Below are 25138 nucleotides of genomic sequence, written 5' to 3' on the forward strand. Positions count from 1 at the left end.
GTGACTAGAGACCTCAATGGGAGCTGTTAGAATTATCTAAGATTTTACAGCAGCCATGATATAAATGCTTCAACATGCAATTATGAGCATGCTTTTATTTAAATGAAAAAAATAGAAAAGGCCAGCAGAGAAATTGATATCTAAGCAAAGAAACAGAAGACATAAAGAAGAACCAAATGTCAATTTCAGAATTAAAAATTACAAACCCATATTAAAAAACTCAATGGATGAGCGCAACAGTAGGCAGGGACAGAAAAAACAATCGGTGAGTTGAAAAATAGAAGATTAAAAATTACCCACTCTAAATAAAAAGAAAACAGTCTAAAAAACAAATGAACAGATCTTCAAGGATCTGTGAGACTACAAGAGATACAGCATTCATGTCACTGAGTCCTTGAAGTAGATGAGAAAGAGGGTGGGCTGAAAAAGAAATGACTATAAACTTCCCAAACTTGGCAAGAGACATAAACCTACAGATTCAACCACCTGAATGAACTCTAAACAGGGTTAGGCTAAAGAAATCCATGCCAAGACACACCATAATTAAACTTCTGAAAACTAAAGACAAAGAAAGCATTCACCAAAAAAAGAATCCTTACCTATAGAGGAAAAGCCATTCAAATGACAGTGGATTTCTTAGCAGAAACCATGGTGGCCAGAAGAAAGTAGCAGGTTTTTTTTTTTCAAGCACTAAGAAAAAAAGACTATCAACCAGGAATCCTATTAAGGATTCAGCAAAAATGTCCTTCAGACACGAGAGGGAAATTAAGACATTCTCAGATGAAGGAAAACTAAGAGAATTTGTACCAACAGATATATCCCAAGAGGAAAACTAAAAGACGCTCTCTTAAACAGAAAGAAAAGGATAAGAGAAGGCATCTTGGTATATCAGGAAAGAAAAAAAGAACACGGTAAGCAAAAACATGGGTAAACACAATAGGTTTTATTTCTCTTTAGTTTTCGAAATTACGTTTGACAGTTGAAGCAAAAATTAAAACATTGTCTGACATGGTTATATAAGAAATATTTCAAGACAATTATAAATGGAAGAGGATAAAGGAGATAAGGTGCTTACTCTAAACTCAGACTGGTAAAATGATATCGGTAGAATGTAATAAGTTGTGTACATATAATACCTAGCTCAACCATCAAAAAAGATAAAAAAGATACAGTAAAAAAAACACTAAGATAAATCAAAGTGGTATTTTCAAAAATGCACAAGTAACTCACAGGAAGGTAGGAAAAAGAAAACAGAAAAATGAAAAACAAAAAATCAGAGAACAAAAAATAAATGGCAAACTTAAGCACTAGCATTATCAATAGTTACATTAAGTGTAAATGGTCCATATTTTGAAAACATGTCCCAACAAAATGCTGTCAACAAAAAACTCCCTTCCAATAGGCAGGATGAAAGTAGGATGGAAAAAGAAATAACCATATATATATTAATAAAAGGAAAGCAGTAGTGGCTATATTAATATCAGATCAAGCAGACTTCAGATAAAAAAAAATATTACCATAGACAAAGAGGTACTTTATATAATATAAAAGTCAATCCATGATGCCCCAATAAATCCCAGAGTGATAAGAACAGTGAATAAAGAACTATTCGCAAAGTCCCCTTGGGGAAATGGGGAAAAAGGGGGAAAATTCAACTTCCCCATTTGGAGAATTCCTGATACTCTCACAAGCATTGGAGACAACCAAATCAACAGGCCGAGCCCTCAATCTTGAGGCTCACCCCTATGAAACTTATTCCTGCAAAGGACAGGCTAAGCCTACTAAAAATTAGGTCTAAGAGTCACCCCAGAGAACCTCTTATGTTGCTCAGATGTGGCCTCTCTAAGCCAACTTAGCATGTGAACTCACTGCCTTCCCCCCTATGTGCGACATGACTCCCAGGGGTGTAAATGCCCTGGCAACGTGGACAGAAAGCCTGGGATAAGCCAAGACATGGCATCAAGAGATCAAGAAAGCCTTCTTGACCAAAAGAGGGAAGAGAGAAATGAGACAAAATAAGGTTTCAGTGGCTGAGAGATTTCAAACAGAGTCGAGAGGTTATCCTGGAGGTTATTCTTATCACTATATAGACTTCCCTTTTTAGTTTATGGTGTATTGGAGTGGCTAGAGAGAAGTACCTGAAACTGTTTAGCTGTGTTCCAGTAGCCTAGATACTTGAAGACAGCTGTATAAAGATATAACATTTACAATGTGACTGGGTGATTGTGAGAATCTTATGTCTGATGCTTCTTATATCTAGGGTATACAGACATAAGAATGAGTAAAATATATGGATAAAAATAAATAAACAATGGGGGGACAAAGGATAAAATAAATTGAGAAGATGGAAACACTACAGGTCAATAAGAAGGAGGGGTGAGGGGTATGGGATGTATGAGTTTTTTCTTTTCATTTCTTTTGCTGGTGTGACGCAAATGTTCAAAAAATGATCATGGTGATAAATATAGAACTATGTGATGATATTGTGGGCCACTGATTGTACACCATGTATGGAATTTTTTTTTAATTTTGCTTTGCTTTGCTTTTTTTGGAATGTTTTTAATGTCAAGAATACGTTTGTACATCAAGTTTTTACAATAAAAATATTAAAATTTAAATTTAAAAAACAACAATCCATCAAGAAGAAATTTCAATCCTTAATATGTATGCACCAAACAACAGAGCTTAAAATATGTGGGGGAAAAAAACTGAAAGAACTAAAAGGCTTAATACACAAATCCACAATTATAGGACTTCAACACTCCTCTCTCAACTGATAAAATCAACTAGACAGAAAATCAGAAAGGATATATAAGAACTCAACAACACAATTAGCAGATCTACTCAACATTTATAAAATACTCCACCAAACAGAAGAATACACATTCTACATTCTTTTCAAGTGTCCATGGAACATATACCAAAATAGACCATACTCTGGGTGATATAACAAACATCAGCAAATTTAAAAGAATTAAAAAGAAAAAAAAAAAAATTAAAAGAACTGAACTTATACAGAGTGTGTTTTCTGACCATGATGGATTCAAACTAGAAATCAGTAACAGAAAGAAAAAGAAAATCTTCAAACACTTGAGAACTAAATATTACATTTCTAAATAACCCAAGAACCAAGTGGAAGTCTCAAGGGAAATTTGTAAAATTCAACTAAGCTAAATGAAAGTACAATAAATCAAACTGTGTGGGACACAGCTCAAGCAATGCTGAAAGGGAAACTTACAGTACTAAATGTATACATGAAAAATGAGAAAAATTTTCAAATCAGTAATCTAAGCTCCCAGCTCAAAAGAAGAGCAAAATGAACCTAAAGCAAGCAGAAGGAAGGAAATAATGAAGATAAAAGCAGAAATCAATCAAACTGAAAACAGAAAAGTAAAAGAGAAAATCAGTTAAACCTGGTTCTCTGAAAAGACCAATAAAATTGACAAGACTCTAAACAAAACTGGCAAAGAAAAAAAGAGAAGACACAAATTACCAATATTCGGAATGAAAAAGATGATATCACTACAAACTCTGCAGACTTCAAAGGGATAAAGAAGCACATTATAAAAACATTATATTAATCTGACAACTTAGACTAAGTGGGTCACTTCCTTGAAAAATAAAACTACCACAACTCATCAATATAAAACATATTTTGATAATTATCAAGGAAATTTTTTTTTTTTTTTTTTTTTTTTTTTTTAAAGGAAAGACAGAGAGAAGGAAGGAAGGATAGAAGGAAGGAAGGAAGGAAGAAAGGGAAACATTTTTAAACATTTTCTTGTTTTATTGTATTCTGTTTCTCCGTTTTTGTTACATGGGCTGGGGCCGGGAATCGAACCGAGGTCCTCCGGCATAGCAGGCAAGCACTTTGCCCGCTGAGCCACCGCGGCCCAATCAAGGAAATTTTGATAATTATATTTAGATAATTATCAAGGAAATTGAATTCATAGTAAGAAAGGAGAGAGAGAGAGAGAGGGAAAGAAAGAAAGAAACTTGTAGGTGCAGGTAGTTTTACTGGAGAAGTCTAACAAATGTTTTGAAAGGAATTAACACTGGTCCTACACAATCTCGCAGAAAAAAAGGGGAGGGAACACTTTCTAACCCATTTCACAAAGTTAATATGACCCTGATACCAAAAGTCAGGTAGACATATAAATGCAAAAATACTTTAAAAATATTAGCAAATAGAGTCCAGCAATATATAAAGTGATTATACACCATATTCGAGTGGGATTTATTCCAGGAATGCAAAGCTAGTTCAATATTCAAAAGTCAATCAATGTAATAATACACCATATATTAACAGGCTAAAGAAGAAAAACCACGTAATCCTACCAATTATTACAGGAAAATGTGATTATATAACTCAACACCCACGCATGATAAAAACTCTCAGTAAAATATGAGCACACAGGAACTCCCTCAGTTCGATAAAGTTTGTACAAAAAAACCTACAGTTAACATTAAACATGAGGTTAGAAACAAGGTGACTATGTCCATTCACACTAATCTTATTCAACATAGTGCCGGAAGTTCTAGTCAGTGCAATAAAGCAAGAAAAGGAAAAAGAAATACAGGTTAAAAAAGGAAGAATTAAAATGGTAGAATATGCAAGGTTGTAGAACACAAGACAAACACAAAAAATATCAAGTGTACTTTCACATACTAGCAATTAACAAGTAAATACCAAAATTAAAATTTTAAGACCATTACAATTGCTAATAAAAATGAAATACTTAGGTATTCATCTAACAAAAATGTACAAGATTTGTATGCTGAAAACTACAAAAAAAAAAAACTAATAAAAGAAAATATAAATACATACATGGAGAAACACACCATGTTCATGAAGTGAAAGACTCAATGTGGTACAGACAGCAATTCTCCCCAAATTGAAATATGGGTTTAATGCAATTCTTATCAAAATCCCAGAAAGATTCTTTATAAGTACAGACAAGAGTATTCTAAAATTTATATGGAAAGGCAAAAACCTACTATAGTTAAAATAATTCTGGAAAAGATGAATTCAAGTTGAAGGAATCAGTCTAGCCAATTTCAAGACTTCATATACAACTACAGTAACCAATACTGTGCAGTATGGGCAGAGGGAAAAGATTCACAGACTAATGGCTTAGAAGAAAGAACTCAGAAATAAAACAACACAAATACGCTCAACTGGTTGTTGACAATGGACAATCCAAATGAAGGAAAGACTGGATCTCAACAAATGGTGCTAGAGCAACTGGACATCCATAGACAAAAATAAATCTTGATTCAATGGTAGACTGACTCCCTGTTACGCAGGAGACCCAGGTTTAATTCCCAGCCCACACATCCTCCAAAAAAATCTTAAAAAGAAAAGAAAATAACTCTGACCTAGTCTTACACCCTATACAAAAATTTACTCAGAATGGGTCATGGCCTTAAATGAAAAATGATAAACTTTTACAAAGAAAAAAAATTTCTAAATCTTGAGAAAATGGGGGACCAAGAGCTAAAAGACAACACCAAAAGCACAATCCATAAACGGAAAAAAATAACAAATTGTACTTCCTCAAAATTAAAAGCTTTTGCTTTGTAAAAAACCTGTTAGGATGAAATGAGAAGCTACAGAGTTGGAGAAAATATTTGTAAATCACATATTAACAAAGAACTAGTATCTAAAATATATAAAGATGCTAAAAACTTGGCAGTAAAAAAAAATCCAAATAGAAAATGGGCAAAAAATAGACGTTGAATCCAAAGAGATACACAACTGGCAAATAAGCACATGAAAAGATGTTTAATATCATTATTCATAAGATAAATGAAAATTTAAAGCACAGATACAATATATGCTTATTAAAATTAATTTAAAACAGTGATAAAACCAAATGCTGGCAAGAACTCAAAGAAACTGGATCATTCATACATTGCTGGTAGGAATTTAAAATGGTACAACCACTCTGGAAAACAGTCTGGCGATTTCTTTAAATAGGTAAATACGCAACTACCATACAACCAGGATTGCATGCCTAGCACAATTATTCCAGATAACTTAAGACTGACGTTCACACAAAAAAACTATACTTAAATATTTATACTAGCTTTATTTTAATAACCAAAAACTAGAAACAACCTACATGTCCTTTAATGGGTGAATAGTTAAGCAAACTGTAATACATCCAATACCACAGAATATCAATATTCTGTGTAAGCAATAAAAACAAAACAAACAACAACAAAAAAAACTACTGATACATGGAACAACCTACATGAATTTCCAGAGATTTATGACAAATGAAAAAAAAATCTCAAAAGGTTACATGTTGTAAAATCACATTATATAACACTCTTTAAATGACAAAATTATATAAATGGAGAATATATCAGTGATTGTCAAATATTAAGTAGTGGGGGGTAGAAAGCAAGAGAGTGTAGCTATGTAGTCCTTTCACTATGGTAATAGAAATATCCTGTAACTTGACTTCAAGATCAATATTCTGGTTTGATTTTGTACTATAGTTTTACAAGATGTTATCACTGCGGGAAGTGCATAAAGAGTATATGGTATCTATCTGTACTATTTCTTACAATTGTATGTGACTCAACAATTATTTCAAAATTAAAAGTTTAATTAAAAAAAGAAGTGACAGATCACATCCCCACTACTGAAAAATAAGTCTGTCTTCAAGATATAAATGGATTGTGCAGTGGCAACATAGAAAATAAACAAGTTAGGTCTATTTTAAAGGTCAAAGAGAAAAAAAGGGCATAAATCGTGATATAAAAAGAAATATAAGATTAGGGAGGGTATGTGGGTACACTCATATCAAGAAAAAATATATTTAAATGTAAAGTCACCTTAACATAAATTTAGAAAATAGCCACAATTAACCTTCACTAATAATTAGCATCTATCTTTAAGTTTTTTAAATTCAAGTTATGAATTAAACTTATTTAGATGAAAATGAAAACCACACTTGAAAAATACAAGGAATATAACAATGTAGCAATGATTTTAACTTGACTTATTTGCAAATAGCTTGAATATTTAATGTAGAATAATCCTAATATATTTATTTTTAACTAAGGTAACATACTACAAAAAAATTAATAATGCCTTACATTATTATCATAGATCTCTGCTTCTCAACCACAGCTGTACAACAGAATCACAATGAGAATCTTTTTAAAAAATACTTATGCCCAGAACTTAACTTCCAATTCAACTGGTTTGGAGTGGTACATGGAAGTTAACTCCTAATTCTATATACTCTGCAACCAAAGCTAAGAAACACTATTTCAGATAAATAAAAGCGCATGAAGCAACATTATCTGTTATTGTGTTTAGCAACTATTCATCAGACAGGTGCCCAAAAATGTATGCATATGTCAATTACAGAATAGCTAAAAATTAGAAGTTATCAAATTGTCCATTAATAGATTAAATAAATGCAAAAGTATTTGTGCAATCAAATGTGTGCATTAAAAAGGATAAGAAAGCTATTTATTGACATGAAACTGTGTCCACAACATGTTACATGAAAAGAAGATTACAAAACACCAAGAACTGCTGATATAAATAATACAAACTTTCCTATATCATTGACAAAGACTGTTCACTCAAATAATAATGGTGGTTACCTCTTGGCAGTGACATTTTGAATAACTTTTCTTTCTTCTTCATAATTTCTATATCACTGACATTTTCCATAGAAGTTATATTATCTTTATTACCAAGGGAAGAATCACTTCCATTCTGGGAAGCAAAATATTTTAGCATTGTGCAAAGTGTCAAAAAGGCTGTCCAAGAACACCAACTAGGCAACAGGGGTTTCACTTTACCATCAGCCAATGTCCTCCCACAGTTCCATTTAAATTGTAATCCCTTTTATTCCAGTAGTTAAAGGCACTGGGCTTTAATATTTAAAAGACCTAGGTTCAAACTCCAGCACTACCATGGCTAAAAGCCGAATGGCTTTAGACAAGGTACTTGGCAAATACCTATGTTTCCTATGGCTGTTTAAAGAAAATAACATTTATAAAGCAGGTAGGCCAGTGCTTAGTCCATACCATACATTCAGTAAACATTGGTTCCCCTTTCCCTTGAGAAGTTACGAAGATAGGTACAGAAAGGAAAGTGGAAGGGTTCCAAAGAAACACTTCTTCCAATGTGAACTCGGGCAGCTGCCGCTACAGCACTGAGGATTACGAATTATATAAACAGGTGGCACATATTCTAGGACCTCAAAATAGTTTACAAATTTAAAAATTAGATATGAACAAGTGCAATGTGTGGACTTTATTTGGATCCTAAGTCAAACAATCAAGAATTTCCTAAGTTTCATTAAAATATATGTAATTTATGAGATAACTAGAAAGCACTCAATACTATTTATTAGGAATTACTGTGAAATTTATTGTATAACCTATAGTACGGTAGCTATGATTTGTGGTTTACCTTTCAAAAAAAGCTGTCTTTGAGAGATACATAATGAAATATTTGTAGAACAGTATATGGAATTTGTATAAAAAATAATACAGGGTGGGATTAAGAGTATACTTGAAACAAGACGGCCATGAGTTATTCATTGTTGAAACTGGATAATGTGTACAGGAGGGATCATTATATTATTCTACTGTTTATGTTTGCAATTTCCATAATAAAAAGATAAAAAGTACTCTAAAAAATGTTCAAATAAATAAATAAAAGGCTGGCTTGAGTCTAAAAATCACTGTGCTCTCTTACAGAAATAAGGAGTCCTAGTGGAAGCCTGAAAGTAAAAAATACACATAGATCTGGCTGGATTAACAAAGTGACGTAAGCCATCCATTGTGAAATCCTCTTCAGAGATTCAGCAAAAAAAGGGGACAAATCTCACTTGCTTAGAACTCTGGAGGAAGTAAACACTGAAGAAAGATCCCACAAATGCTTAATCAAAGACAGAAAAATATTAGATAGAAAACTTCCATTCCGGAATAGCCAGCCCTCTTCCCTCCCTGTCACTCGGTCCCACGCAGCTTGGGAAGTGCTCAGAGGCAGCGGCCAGGATTCCTCCCACCTCTCAATGGGGACACAGACTGAAAAAACTCTCACAGCAGTGAGATAGATCCCCACATACATCCAGACACAGAGACCCAAGTCCACAGAGACCCAGGGCAGGACACCTGGGAAGGAGTGCTTGAATACAAAAGATCCCATCCCAAGGAGGAGCTTCCAAAATGGATTAGGAAAAGAACAGCAGAACCTACTTCTTTCCCAAAAGCAGCAAGCAGTCAGGTAGAAACTACAAAATTAACTCTTTGGGGACCCAAGAGCCAGGAGAAGAAATTTCAATACCCAGGTCAGTGCAGGATGAACTATGGGTAGATAGACAAAAGTTCCCATAACTGTTGAACTGTGTTTCAATAGACTTGATGCTTGAAGATGACTGTGAAACTATACAGCTTTTACAATGTGCCTGTGTGACTGTGAAAACCTAAGTCTAATGCTCCTTTTATCCAGGGTATGGACAGATGAGTGAAAAAATAAGGAAAAATAAATAAATAATAGGAGGGATAAGTGGTAAAAAAAATTGAATAGATTGAAATACTAGTGGTTAATGAGATGGAGAGGTAGGTAAGTGGTATGGGATGTATGAGTTTTTCTTTTTTCTTTTTATTTCCTTTTCTGGAGTGATGCAAATGTTCTAAAAATTATCATAGTGATGAATACACAACTATGTGATGTTACTGTGAACTATTGATTGTATAGTATGGATAGATTGTATGGGTGTGAAGATTTCTCCATTAAAAAAAAATTTTTTTTAAAGAATTTATGGCATAGTGAAACAATATGTTTAGGAATTAGCCATAAATGGCTATCCAGAGTATATAAAGAAATCCTACAACTCAACAATAAAAAGACAACCAATTAAAAAAAATGGGCAAAAGACATGAATGGACATTTTTCAAAAGAGGAAACACAAATGGCTAAATAGCATTTGAAAAGATGTTAATTTTCCCTATTAGGGAAACACAAATCAAATCCACAATGAGATAACATTTCACAACTACTAGAATGGCTGCTATTAAACAGGGGACTGCAAGAGTTGGAGAGGATATGAAGAAAGAACAACACTTATTCACTGCTGGTGGGTATGTAAAGTGATACAGCCACTGTGGAAGACGGTTTGGCAGTTCCTCAGAGAGTAAAGCCATTATTTCCTGAAATATCCTTCCTGGCTGTTTTTCTTCTCTTCTTCTTCTGGGGCATCTATAATATGTATGTTTGTGAGCTTTGTGTTGTCAATCATTTCCTCAAATTTTCCCTTTTTTTTTCCCCTCCATTTTTTCTTTTGTTCAAATTCAGTTGGGTTTTATTTCTTATTTTTATTTTGGATAATGAAAACGTTCTAAAATTGATTGTAGTGATGAATGCACAACTATGTGATGATACTGCAAGTCAATGATTTTACACTTTGGATGGACTGTATGGTATGTGAATATATCTCAATAAAACTGCATTTTAAAAATACATATTTATTACATGTTTACATATATTCATTATATTATTCTTGGGCCTGTGCAATACGCTCTTCCTCATTTTACTAATACTAAAACATAACAGCTATGTCTTCTTTTTCTTCCAGAAGCAGGGAACCATGTAATGTAACTTTAAAAGAGTGTAGTCCTAATTTGATTTAGGATTTTAGGGGGGTTTTGTTTGTGTGTTCACTTATTTATTGACAAAATGCACTTAAGGTATAGGCTTTTGCCCTGTGGACATCTAATTTCTGTGGAGACTCTTTCCCCTACAACATCCACTAAATACGGTGGTGTGTAGCTATTCAAACCCCCAAAGTGATTTTCTATGTGACAAAATCTAGGCTAGAATCTGGAAATCACGATTTTAAATTGGCTGCTCAGGGCGGGCCGCGGTGGCTCAGCGGGCAAGAGTGCTTGCCTGCCGTGCCAGAGGACCCCGGTTCGATTCCCGGCCCCAGCCCATGTAAAAAACAAACAAACAAACAAAATATAATAAAAACAAGAAAATGTTTAAAAAATGTTTCCCTTTCTTCCTCCCTTCCTTTCTTCCATCCTTCCTTCCTTCTCTGTCTTTCCTTCCTTTAAAAAAAAAAAAAAAAAAAAAAAAAAAAAATTGGCTGCTCAGCAGTCATACATTGCTGGTGGGAATGTTAACTGAGATAACCCCTTCGAGGGCAATTTGGAAGGACATATCAATACTATAAAGGTGACACTCTTACATAGCAACTCTATTTTTTGGAATCTGTGCTTCAAATATTCTCATAAATGAGAGAAATTATACCTGTATGAGGTGACTGACTTTAACATCACTTATAAATAAACTTCACTGAGACTTTGCACTTATTCGAATGCTGTGATCTGAAATAAATTAGAATATTAATAATCAAATGGGGGGAATAATGGAATATTAATTACCATGTGTCAGGTGATTATTGCAAGCCAGGCTTTGTGCTAAGCCAGACTTATCTTGGCTCCAACACTTGTGCTTCCCTTCACCAGGCCGTGCTTAGCACTTAAATGTCACCCAAATTAACAACTGCAGTGTCTGGCCTTCTCTTGCACAAGAGTTGTAAATAACAAAATTGCCTCTCCTCTTCTAACAACATTCTCATTTCTTTAATGTCTGATCTCAGCCAAGTACTGGGGAGAAAAGCAATAAATATATGATTCACACTAAGGTGTAAGTGACCAACTGACAAATATTTTCATAATGTAAAAAACAGTTAACTCAAAAGGCATTTTATCAGAAACTGTGTATGTAGCAACAAATTACTGTAGTCCAAGTGTTATCATCTGGTAAACTCAGAGGCACTAAGCTATGGACTCCTATTTCTAAACCTGGAGTTCTTAGATATTTTGGAAGTAAACTGGAAACAAACCCTAAACTACGAAGTAGTAGCAGCAGCTGCCATCTCATCACTACTCAAGGAGTATGTATGGTTAGCTGCCAATCTCACAGAGAAGAAATATTTTTAATTTTTTATTTGCCTGTGAGTAAAGCTCCTACCTCACTGTCTTCAGAGTCCCAGTGCCTTCCAGCTTCCCCTATTAAAAGAGAAAAGGACCTAAACAAGGACTGAAAGCAATCTTTTAGCAAACTTCTTTTTTGTATTTAAAGGCAGCTATGAGAAATTTTTACTTTTTGGTTTGACTCAGTTTGGCTTAGGGGATAGGAGGTTTAATTTTTATTTTACTGAGTCTACTAGGAAAATTGTTTAGAAGTGATGCCAAATGCAGGGCAGATGGATAAGAAGAATTAATAGATTAGCTGAGCTCTCCTTCGCCCTCTTCACTTTCTTAATCTTAACTATTCGGAACCCAAGAGCCTCAGATTCCAATGATCCTGGTCCATTCTAATGGTGTTCATTTCTTTCCCCCGGCTTGACTTCCTTTTCCTTCTTTCATCATTTTTGTTATCTCCTGCCCCTCAGCTCCATCCTATTATCATGTCCCAGAGTTCGTGCAGCCTCCAGCCTGCAAGGGTAAAGGGACTATGAATGTGGGGGCAGGGGTATACAATATATAGATGGTTAGGTTGAGCTCAGAGACCCCCAAATATGAAATTGAAACTCAAAAGAGTAAAGGAAAACTGCCACCACCACAACCACCACCACCCTCCTCCATCCAGCTGAATTACAGGAAGATTCAGCACTTCCATTTTTTACAGTGTAGTTGGAAGACAAGGGGGTGGTAGGGAATGGTTTTGTGTGTGGAGGGGAGATTAATGATAACTACATTAAACAGTAAATGATACAGAAAATACTACCAACTGACAATGATTAGACACACTGGGAGAACACGGGAGAGAAAATATTCTTCTGAAATGGATATTAAAGATAACTAATTACAATTATATATATGAATTGCTTTTAATTTACGCTTAATTACTGTGCAACATCATAATCATACATTTCATAAAATACATGTCTGACTAACTTTTTCCTGAGTTTTACTTTAATACAACCAGAGAAATCAAAATAAAGTCTGGAGTTTAGTTAACAAAACTGTAGGAAGGTTGGTTTCTTACTTTTGACAAATGTTCTATGATAACTTTATAGGAAACTGAAACTGAGTGATGTATGGGAACTCTTTGTACTCTCTGAAATTTTTCTATAAACCCAAAATTATTCCAATACAAAAAAAAAAACTTATTAAAAAGAAGAAAACTCACTACATATTGATAAGAAAAAAATCTCACAAGAAATGAAAAAGGTGCAGACTACTGTATATAGTATGGAAGAAGTAATATGTACATGCATATTGAAGTACCAGTTGTATAAAAAGGTTGGGAAAACATATATGTATACATAACATATTTTTGGAAGGATATAGAAAAATCTGGTGACACTTTTTAACTCTGTGGAGCGGAGGACTAACTAGCTAAGAAACAGAGGTGAAAGACTTCAATGTGTCCTCTTGAACCTTTTCACGCATAGACTGAAGGACTTTTTCAAAAACTAAACTTTTAAAATAAAAAGGATGGCAGACGCCTGAACTAAGGCAAAAAGACAGTGGAAATAGGATAGGGAGTTAGGGAATTTTAGGAGATTTTTTAAAAATCTAATCTGCTTCATCTATCTTTTAAGGCTTCACATACCCTTTTCTCTCTTTTCCCACCAACTTCCTTTCACCTTAATGCAACCCGGACATTCTGTTCTAGCTGAATCAATCTGACTGCCAATCCCAGCAAGTCATTTGTTTTAAGTACTTCCCCAAATCCGAATCTCTTCCTGAGAACCTAACACTAAGCTTAAAAGCCACCACTTAGATTGTGCTACTCAGAATCCTGCATATTTTGTCAACACTAGAGACAAAAACACAGCAAACACATCAATATTCCTACCCATGACAACAACATTGCTCAACGATAACAGTACCATGGAGACAGCCTCAAACTACTACTCAATGTTGTGTTCCAGGAGACCACTATTTTCAATCACAGCTGGCCCATGAGTTAAATCTACTTGCCATGTCTAGTTTGTATTTTTAATGTCTGCCTCAATGTTTTTCTAAGGAGAATATATATTTTTTGCATTTATATTTATACATATATATACACACTCTCATTTCATTCTGAAAAGGATTCATGAGATAACAATACACAAACAATAAAAAGTGAAAGACAAAAGCAAAAGAATTCAGAAAAACACCAAATATGGTGCCAAGAAACAGGCTAAAAAATGTAGACAACACATCTACGTGCCTACTCGGGGCTGGGCCACAAATCTGGTCTTGACTTTCTGGCAGCCATCATAAAAAGGAAAACCCACTCTACAGTCCAGGAGAAAAGCAGGAAAATAGAAGTAGAACTATTCTTGGTACTTAGACCAGACAGTAATTTTCATAAGGCAAAGAGAATATTATATAATATAATGAACGACATATACAAGACACACAGCTATCAGTTTTCAAAGAGCTGGGTGGATTACGTCCCTCAAGAGAGACCTCCACATCTTACCAAAGTTCAATTTAGCAAAACTGACTTTACTAAGAACAGGCACAAGTTTTAAGAGGCCTCTGTCCTTTTACTTGGTTTTCTCCTTCACTGCTTCCCTAATTAATAGATTATAAACTCTGTGAAGACTGGAATGATTTTACATATATCTCCACAGCATTTTGTAGTCTACCAAAAAAAGCATTCAATATAATTGAGAATTTAATTAGTGCAATTCAAGCCTACTCCTAAAAAATTTTCTAGCCTAAACTGTGAATTCCTATTACTACTAAATACTGTAAAACTTCTAACAAAATTAAACAAATTTCCAAAGATTCTTTTTTATACTATTACTGGATCACAATTTAATTTATGATGACCCAATAGTATTTTTTGTTTTACGTGGACCTAGCACAAGGTTTGCAAAAATACCAAATCAATTATTACTCAGTCTGACCAAACAAAATGAGCAAAAGCTTTGGCAACTCCTATCAAAGGAAAAACAATACTACTATCTTTCAAGAATATAATCAACTGCTCTTTACAATCAGCTGACAAAGGCAGGTTCATTTTTTAAATGACTGCCAAGTCCACTAGAAGATAATGAATTATACAGTAGATTCTCTCTACTTCTTTCCAAGAATCTGCAGTTTCTGCAAACACCAAACTGCCAGAGAACTGTATTTCCAGCTTACACACACACATACTGCTGTCAAACAAGATTATATTTCCATTTACAACCACTACCTTTCCCTGCTCTTTAACCTGGTCAAATTTGAAATACATTGAAAACTAAATAATAAATTATTTAAGTAAAGCAATTATAAGCAATAAAAAGTATTTAAAAATTTAATTATTCTTAAGCATAGGATACATTAACAATCCTCTATTTGCATTTTATTAATGAAAATCATTAAACGCAAAGCAACAGGAGGAAGGAAATAAATGAGATAGAAAAAAGACAATAGAGGGAAAAAATAACAAAAATTGGTTCTTTGAAAAGATTAATAAAATTGACAAACCTTTAGCTAGACCAATGAAGAAAAACAGGATACAAATAACCAAAATCACAAATGAAAAGAAAAATCTACTGACCCCATTAAAATAAAAGCACCATTAAAGAATACTATGAACAACCACATGCCAACAAATTAAATAACCTAAATGAAAAGAACAAATTCCTAGAAACAACCAAATGACCTAGAAGAAATGGAAGATCTCAACAGACAAATTACAAGAAACTGATTCAGTAATCAAAAACAAAATTCCAACAAAGAAAAGTCCAGGACAGATGGCTTTATAGGTGAATACTATTAAACATTCCAAATATTAACACCAATCCTGTTCAAATTCTAGCAAAAAGTGAAGAGAAGGGAACATTAACTCAGAATTAAGTCCACCATCACCCTAACGTAAAAGCCAAATAAAGATACTACAAGAAAAGATTACAAATCAGTATCTCTTATGAATATAGATGCAAAAATCCTCAGCAAAATATTACCATATCAAAACCAACAGCACATTAAAACAATTATACACCATGATCAAATGGGATTTATCCGAGGTATGCAAGGGTGGTTTGACACAAGAAAATCAATTACTATTATACACCACATTAACAAAAAAGAAAGGGGTGAAAAACACACAATCATCTCAACTGACAGAGAAAAGGCATCTGAAAAAATCCAGTAGCCCTTCTTCATGAAAATGCATAGAAAACTAAGCATAGAAGGAAACATTCTCAACATGATAAAGGGCATATATGAAAAATCCATAGCTAAGATAATACTCTCAATGGTAAAAGACAAACTCTTCCTAAGATCTGGACAAGTCAAGAATGTGCACTGTCACTACTATTCTTCATCACTGTGACTGTTAGGTTCAAGTATCAACCTGGCCAGATGACGATGTCCAACTGTCTGGTAAGGCAAGCACTGGCCTAACTGCTACGGCAAGGATATTTTAGTGGATGGTGAATAAACCAGAAGACTGGTTTATTAAGTCATCAGTCAGTTGACTACATCCGTGACTGATTTCATCTATAATCAACTAAGGGTGTGTCTTCTGTAAGGAGCAAATCCAATCAGCTGGATTATTCAGCCAGCCAGCCTCTCCTGTAGAGTTCATTGAGGAACTTCATCCGAGTTGCCAGTCTCACAGCCTGCTAAAAAATCTATGGATTTTGGACTCTTGCATCCACATGGTTGTATGAGCCACTTTTATAAATCTCATATTTACGGACAGCTCCTGCCAATTCTGTTTATCTAGAGAACCCTAATATAATCACTTTACTGAAAGTTCTAGGCCAACCGATGAGGCAAGAAAAAGAAATAAAAGGCATCTAAACTGGAAAGGAAGAAGTAAAACATCCTCTATTTGCAGACAACATGATTCTATACACACGAAGTCCAAAAAAATCTACAACAAAGGAAATTAGAGCTAATAAACGAATTCAACAAAGTGGTGGGGTACACAATCAACAGGAAAAAAGCAGTACTGTTTCTATACGCTATAAATGAACAATGTGAGGAGGAAATAAAAATAAATTCATCTACAAAAGAAACTAAAATAATCAAATGTTTTGGAACAAACTTCACCAAGCATACAAAAGGACATACAGGGCGGGCCATAGTGGCTCAGCAGGCAAGAACGCTTGTCTGCCATGCCAGAGGACCCGGGTTCGATTCCCGGTACCTGCCCATGTAAAAATAAATAAATAAATAAATAAATAAATAATAAAAGGACATACATGGAAAACTACAAAGTCTTGCTAAAATAAATAAGAGAAGACCTAAATAAATGAAAGGACATTTCATGGTCACAGATAAAAAGACTATAAATATTGTCAAGATTTCAATTCTAGTCAAAGTTATTTACAGAGTCAATGCAATCCCAATCAAAATACCAAATAAGCAAAACCATCTTTAAAAAAAAGAATGAAGTTAGAAAACTCACACTTCAGATTTCAAAACTTCTTAAAAAGCTACTGTGGCCAAAACAGCATGATACTGGCACAAAGACAGATACGCAGACCAAAGGAATCAAACTGAGATTTCAGAAATCAGCCCTCAAATTTATAGCCACTGAGTTTGTACAAGGGTCCCAAGTCCACTCAACAGGGAAAGAATAGTTTCCTCAGTAAACGGTGCTGGGAAAACATACAAAAGATTGACGATGGACCACAATCTTACACCATATATGAAAACTAACTAAAAATGATCAAAGACCTAAAAATAAGAATCAAGACTATAAAACTCCTAGAACAAAATACAGGGAAATATTTTCAGGACCTTATGTTAGGCAACAGTTGTTTAGACCTTGTACCAAAAGCACAAGCAATAAAAGAAAAAGTAGATAAATGAGACCTCTTCAAAGTATAACTTCTGCGATTAATAGACTTTATCAAGTAAGTAAAAGATCGCCTGTAGAAGGCGGTACACCAGTAGTTCAGCGGCAGAATTCTCGCCTGTGATGCTGGAGACCTGGATTCGAGTCCTAGAGCCTGCCCTTGGCAAAAAAAAAAAAAACTACAGAAAGGGAAAAAATATTTGGAAACTATATACAATGAGTTTAATATTCAGAACATACAAAGAAATCCCACAACTCAACAACAAAACAAAATTTAATATAGGCAAAATATGTGAATAGACATTTCTCCAAAGAAAATACACAAATGGCCAATAAGTGTACAAAAAGATTTTCAATACTATTAGTTACTAGTGGAATCAAATTAAAACCATACTGAGATATGACATCATACCCACTAGAATGGCTACAATTCAAAACAAAAAACAAAAAAATAAGTGTGGAAGAGGATGTGGAAAAACAGGAACACTCATTCATTACCGATGGTAGCGTAAAATGGTGCAGGCACTGTTGAAAACAGTTTTATAGTTCCTCAGAAAGTCAAGTGCAGAATTACCATATGGCCTGGCATTGTACTTCTAGGTACGTGCTCAAAAATATTGAAAGCAGGAACTCTAACAGACATTTGCACACCAATGCTCACAGCAGCATTACTCATACCTGCCAAAAGATAAAGCTCTCCAAGTGTCCATCAATAAATGGAGGGATAAGCAAAATCTGGTACATACATACAATGGAATGTTATGAAGCTATGAAAAGGAGTAAGGTTTGATACATGTGACAATCTGAAGATGCACCTTAAAGACATAATGTTGTGTGAAATAAGACAGACAGAAAAGAATAAATATGGTATGATCTCACTGATAATAAATAAGTAGAAAAAGAAAGTTCATAGAGTCAGAAACTAGAATATAGGTTGCCAGGAGCTGAGGAGGGTTAGAGAATGGGGAGTTAAAGTTTAAATGGCACAAAATTTCTGTTGGGGGTGATGGGAAAGTTGTAGTAATGGATGATGGTGATGGCAGCACAACACTGTGAATGAAATTAACACCATTCAATTATGCATCTGAATACGGTTAAAGGGGAAATTTTTAGGTTGTATGCATGTTACTAAAAAAAAATTTTTTTAAAGGGGGGTAGTTAAAGCTTAACAGAACAATAAACACGGGAAAAGTTACAAGCCACAGTTCGGATCACAGTTGTCAGGTGATTTTTAACATATGTTTACAGGCAGACATTTTAAACTGTTCAAGAGCACAGAAAAAAAAAAAAATGATAAGATTCACTTCACCACACTCGGAAGCTGGCTTAATCTTACTATGAAAACCATGCAAGGATAGCAAACTAAAAAGAAACACAAATATTACATTTATTATTTGTGCAGATAGATATGAAAGTCTTAATGAAGGTGGGCCATGGTGGCTGAGCAGGCACAGTTCTTGCCTGCCATGCTGGACACCGAGTTCAATTCCCGGTGTCTGCCCATGCAAAAAGAAAAAAAAAATCTTAATTATACACAAGTGAAAAAGGAGTATGTGCAGTACGATCCATTTGTAAAGGAAAAAAACGTTGTGAATACATACATACACATATGAATGGAAGGGTACATACATGCGTAATTGTACAGACACACATTATAACTGCAAAGATACAGGTTTGGAAATATGAACCCCAAACTGTTAACAGTGGTAACCTGGGATAAGAGTGGAGATGGGGATGAAGGAAGGGAAGGGAGAAAAGAAGTGAAGGGAAAACTTCAGCTTTTACTTTACATACTCATTTATTATTTGAAGTTTCATAATTATCATGTTCCACACTTAAGAATTCAAAAATAAGCAGTGACTAAATATTCATTTGCTATGCTCCTCTACTTGTTAGAGCTAAAATCAATTATTTTATTCACTCACTGGTCATTCATTCACTTAGCAACACTTAGGATACAACTCCTCTGTGTGGGGCACTAATTTAGGCATTTGGAAAACAAAGATATGCCCAATCACCACTTAAAGGTTAATTTTAAGACACCAGATGGGTCTTAAAATTGAGTTTTAGGTTAAATTCTAAAGCTGTCAATTATTTCTTAGATAAGTCAGGGATAGAAAATATTTAGAAAATATTTTCTTTTTCTGGAATTTTATACCACCTTTGCTCTAAAAAGAATACCTGATAATTTTTACTCCTTTATATTCTATTAAAAATTCATTAACTTAACAAAGGTTAGCTTTCTGGCTCTGTGTTGGACACTATGCTGGTCAGCAGACACACAAAGAATAAATAATACATGGTCCCTATCTACACACTAAGGGGCTGATAATTTTGTATATGTGCTGTGGTTGTTGGGAGTTGTATGTACCCAGGAAAGACATGTTCTTAATCCATTCCTGTGGGTATGAACCCATGAGAAGCAGGACCTTTTGATAAAGTACTTCAGTTAAGTACCACCTCAATCAGGGTGGGTCTTAATCCTACTACTAGAGATAAGAATGAAATTCAGACAGACAAAGCCACTGAGGGAGCAGGCAGAAGCTGAGTATCAGTGGAAACCAGAAGAGAAGGGAGAAACCAGGAGAAGCCACCACGTGCCTTCCTGTGTGACAAGCTAAGGGCCAAAGATCGCAAGCAGCCAGCCCCAAAAAGCCACAGCGTTTGGGGAGAAAGTTTCACCTTGATGATGCCTTGATTTGGACTTTTTTTTTAGCCTCAAAACCATAAGCAAATAAATTCCCACTGTTTGAACTGAACCACTGCTTAAGCAGATGAGGAAACTAAAACACATACTCTGATAACACAGCAGTACATAAAAACTGTAATATGTATTTAGTATTTCTGTACTGCAAAATGAAACTGTCAAACTGCCCCCTTCAAAAATAAAAATTCATTTCAGTTTAACTCAGATATATAATAAATAATTTTACTCAAAAGTGTGAAACTGTTCAATGCTTTTATGATGAGATGAAATAAACTGGTGGTGGGGTAAGAGCACAGCAGCTGTAGAGGAATGGAAAGAAGGGTAAACCATGGGTTCTAGAATCAACTGTGGCACTAAAAAGCTATTACTAAGTTTACTTGCTCTGACTCTTTCGTCACTGGAACTACAGCAGTAATAACTAGTTATTACTGGAGGAGAAAACAAATAAATATTTGAAAAAGACTAACAAAATCTGATGAATAAGAGGCAGTGTAGCCTAGAGTCAATGACACCTGTGTTTTAGTTGTTAAGTTTTAATTTGGCTTCTTTTTTTTTACCATCCATTTAGTTATTCATTAGCCAAGCAAATTCACAAACACAAGTTGACCTGTATGCCTCCTGAAGTGGAAGGAATGCCAAAGAAGAGTCAGAACACCTGAGTTTACATCAGACCCTACCTCCTACCAACTCTGCAAGGTAAAACACAAACAAGTTATTTAACCTATTTGCACCTTGGTTTCTTCATGTAAATAGGAATAAAAGTACATTACGGGATTACTTTAATGATTAAATAAGGAACTCACATGAGAAACAAAAACTTAAAAACTACTAATAATTGACTAGGCATTTCTCCAAAGATACATAAATGACATACATGAAAAGAAACTCAACAAAAAACTACTAATGCTTGACTAAGCATTTCTCCAAAGATATATAAATGACATACATGAAAAGAAACTCAACATCATTAGTCATTAGGAAAATACAAATTAAAATCACAATGAAATACCGCTTCACAACCAGCAGGGTGGCTTTTTTCAAAAAGACAGCCATTACCAACAGTTGGTGTGGATGTGGAGAAAATGGAACCCTCATACATTGCTGGTGGGAGTGTAAAATGACACAGCAGCTGTGAAAAACAGTACGGCTCAAAAGCTAAACAGTGTTACCATGATGGTCTAGCAATTCCAATCCTAATTATATACCAAAGAGAACTGAAAACACATGACTACACAGAACTTATAAACAAATGTTCATAATAGCATTATTTATAACAGGCAAAAGTAGAAACAACCCAAATACCCCTCAACTGATAAATGGATAAACAAAATGTGGTATATCCATACAATGAAATGTTATTCAGCCATAAAAAGGAATGAAATGTTGATACATGCTACAATGTGGGTGAACCTTGAAAATACTATATTAAGTGAAGGGAACAAGACACAAAAGTCCACATATTATATGATTCCATTTACATGAAATGTCCAAATAGACAAATAAGTATAGACAGAACATAGATTAGTGGTTGCCAAGTGCTGTGTGGAGGAGCAAAACGCAAGTGACAGCTAATTGGGTTCAAGGTTTCTTTTTGGCAGGGGCTGGGCGAAGATGAAAACATTCTGGAGTTAGATAGTGGTAATGTTTGCACAACCTTATGAATATACTAAAACCATAGAATTGTGCATTTATAAAGGGTGAATCCTATGGGATATGAATTATAGCTCAATAAAATAATTTAATTTCTATCAAACATTTAATTGAATTGAAATTGCTGCTACTTTTCATTAGCATATATCCTACTTTTCTCAGAAGTTGCTTTACAGACCTGTATTTATAGAAGACAATGTTTTCCTGTTGCTTGTAACAGCTATGAAAGCTCTTTGAAAAATTAGGTATTAAACATATATATTCAGTGAAGTAAATCTACTAATTATGCCAGATAAAATTTCTATAAATCAGATTCATTTAGCATAATTTTATTTCTTCAACAGAATTGTCCTTATTAATTCCAAGTGTGTTTTTAGGGAGTGGAAGAAGTTTCAAGGAGTCCTTACAGAGTACATGCAAACAATGCATTAAAAATACGATATTTTCCACTGTTTTTTTAATTAGTATGTCATTCTGTTTTCAAATGTCTGTAGCTAAGATTACCTGCCTAAAATTTCATTAAATGTCTGTCAATCAACTAAAACCCAGTAGACCTAATCTTTTGACTTCCATTTACCATCTTCTATGTAGTGCATTCAACTGTCTCATCTTTAGGTCCATCACTAAGTATCTGACCTCTTCCTTCAGCTATTTCTTCCAATTATTATTCACCATGGTTAAAATGCTTGGCAAGCTCTTTTTGTGCAATCAATTCATTTTTCTGGTGTTGGGGAACTTATTACAGTAGGCCTAATTTTTTAAGGTTAAATTTAGTCTAGAATGTTTGAATTAATAGTCAGCAAAATGATTCCTGGTATTTGACTTTGAAAAACAATCTATAGAGTTGCATAATGCTTTCTAGGTCCTGTGGGGATTTTTGTCATGTATTTGGTCATAGGGTAAGGAAGAGTCATCAACTTTTGTTCACACAAAGTATTATGTATAAAGGCTTCCTGGTTCTAGAACAAAGAAGTATTTCATTGCTCAAACTAAAAGGAAAATATCTTCCTTTCATTTAGTATTGTTGTACTAAAATAGCATACCAATGAAACCAGCTAGGTATCAGCATCACCCACAGTATGTAAACAAAGACAAACCGTTCTTTACTATGCATTCTTTCTTGGAAGGGGTGGTGAAGGGTTCTCGCACCGAAGAAAACAGGGTTTATCAAGGTAAAGAAAACCATACGGATTAAGATCTTCAACATGGGGGTATTCTGAGAGGCAATTTTAATTTAGGGCTAGCGTTCTGTGCTGGGAAGCATGGAATGCTTGGCACAGACAAAATGTGTAGAAAGGATGACCTGCCAAAGAGCTGCTATGAAGTTACTCCCTCAACAGCCCTCCAACTTCTCTCTGTGTGTGAAAGATGTCAAAGCACCAACTGAACCACGGGGACTGTTCACAGCACCAGCAAATCCAAACCGCTCATCCCAGCGGGAAATCGCACCCGCATCCTCAAGAGCCGGGTCAGACTGCAGCTCTTTTCTAATGTGTGTATCCCTAAAATTTTAAAAATTAGTGAAGACATAACCACAGATCCTTGTCAACCAGCTCTCTCTCCTTTTGGTGACACCCCAAAGGTTGGAGGAATGCTATCCTGCAGGCCCTGGGGGAAGCCAAGCCCCGCGAGGGTGGCGCCCAGGAGCCGCAGCGCAGAACGGGTACTGCGGGCCGGCGTCCCCCACCCATCGGGCAGGGCTAGTCGCCGGCCACACAAAGGAGCCAGCCGCGGCCGCTGGACACGAAGACTCGCACAAAAGCTGGGCGCCACATGTGGTCCCCGCAAGCCCTGTGGACTAGACCCGCCGGAAAATTAGGATTAACACCCAAACCTGTTGCACTTTCGGGTCCCTCTGACCCAGAAATGAACCAGGGCGCTCAGGAAGGGGGAAGCGAGTGGGCCGGGGTCTACCGGCTGGGGCCGGGTCCCAGCAGGCGACGCGGAAAAAGGGGGCTGTCCGCGGGGCTCCCACCTCAGGCGCTTTGTCTGCGGCGGCGGGGGTGGGGGCGCTCCTCCCTCAGCAGCCCCGCGGCCCGCACCGGGGAAGAAAGCCAGGCCCGCCTCGGTCGCCTCCACCGCTCACGTTCGCAGCCCGGCCGCGGGGCCTGTGCGCCCCTCCCGCCCGACCGCCCGGCCGCCCGGCCGCCACACTCACCTGACTGGTGTTGGCGCTGGCGGCCAGCGGATCCCGGGCGCTGAGGAGGACGCGGGGACGCGAGCGAAGCGCGGTGGAGGCGGAGGACGAGGCGGGAGGAAGGCGGGCTGGGGGCGGAGCGGGCCCGAGCGGCGGCGGCTGCGGCAGCGGCTCCAGTCACTCGCTGCAAATCGCGTCCCGGCCCTCGGTGCGTCAGGCTGGGGGCGAGGCGCTGGCGGCGCGGGCGGCCGGGTGACCTCCCGGCACCACCACCCGACTCGCGTCCACGCGAGCCAGCGCACGCCCAGGTGGCTGCGGCGCAGCGGCCCCGCCCCGCACGGGAAGGGGGCGGGGCAGGGAGTCCCCCAAGGCCTGGGGACTGGGGGGTTGGGCGTAAAAGGAGCCTTAGGCTCAGCAGGGCGGATCCTCCTGGCCTCACGGCCCGCAGAGCTCTACACTTTTGGGCCCAGGAGGCAATGTAGGGGTAGTGGAAGGAGCACTGGACCTAAAGTCAGGAAATCAGGGCTTAAGGACCCCTCTACCTGACACCTCGTTTCTCCGTCAAAATTCTAATATTCCCATTTTTGGTTTGCTGGGATTCCAACGCCCCCAAATAGCCACTGCAGGAGAGCCCAAGAGGTGAGTTCCCACCCCGCAATCTGTGATGTGGCTGAATAGTGAAGGCTGCTGGAGGGGAAAGGGTTGCATTGAGGCAGGGCCGGGTTCAGGGCGTTTGTTTTTCTTTTTACAGTGCAAATTTAATTCTCAGATGGCCCTCGCATAATGGCTACTTCCCCGTCTTCACCAACCTTAGTTATTTTTCTCCAAATGTACTGACTTCGAAGTCCTC

At 36.4% G+C, this 25138-nt stretch overlaps 1 protein-coding gene across 1 annotated transcript in view; it reads right to left on the reverse strand.

Annotated features, from left to right (window-relative positions):
* Positions 1-24416, reverse strand: part of SESTD1 (SEC14 and spectrin domain containing 1) — a 161411-nt gene extending 136995 nt beyond the window's left edge. The window contains exon 1 of the mRNA XM_077154317.1: positions 24310-24416. The gene's annotated coding sequence lies outside the window, so the exon portion shown is untranslated. The remainder of the gene's footprint in view (positions 1-24309) is intronic.
* Positions 24417-25138: the final 722 nt, after the last annotated feature.

Source organism: Tamandua tetradactyla, chromosome 3, assembly GCF_023851605.1.
Source record: "Tamandua tetradactyla isolate mTamTet1 chromosome 3, mTamTet1.pri, whole genome shotgun sequence".
In the NCBI taxonomy this organism is placed as follows: Eukaryota; Metazoa; Chordata; class Mammalia; order Pilosa; family Myrmecophagidae; genus Tamandua; species Tamandua tetradactyla.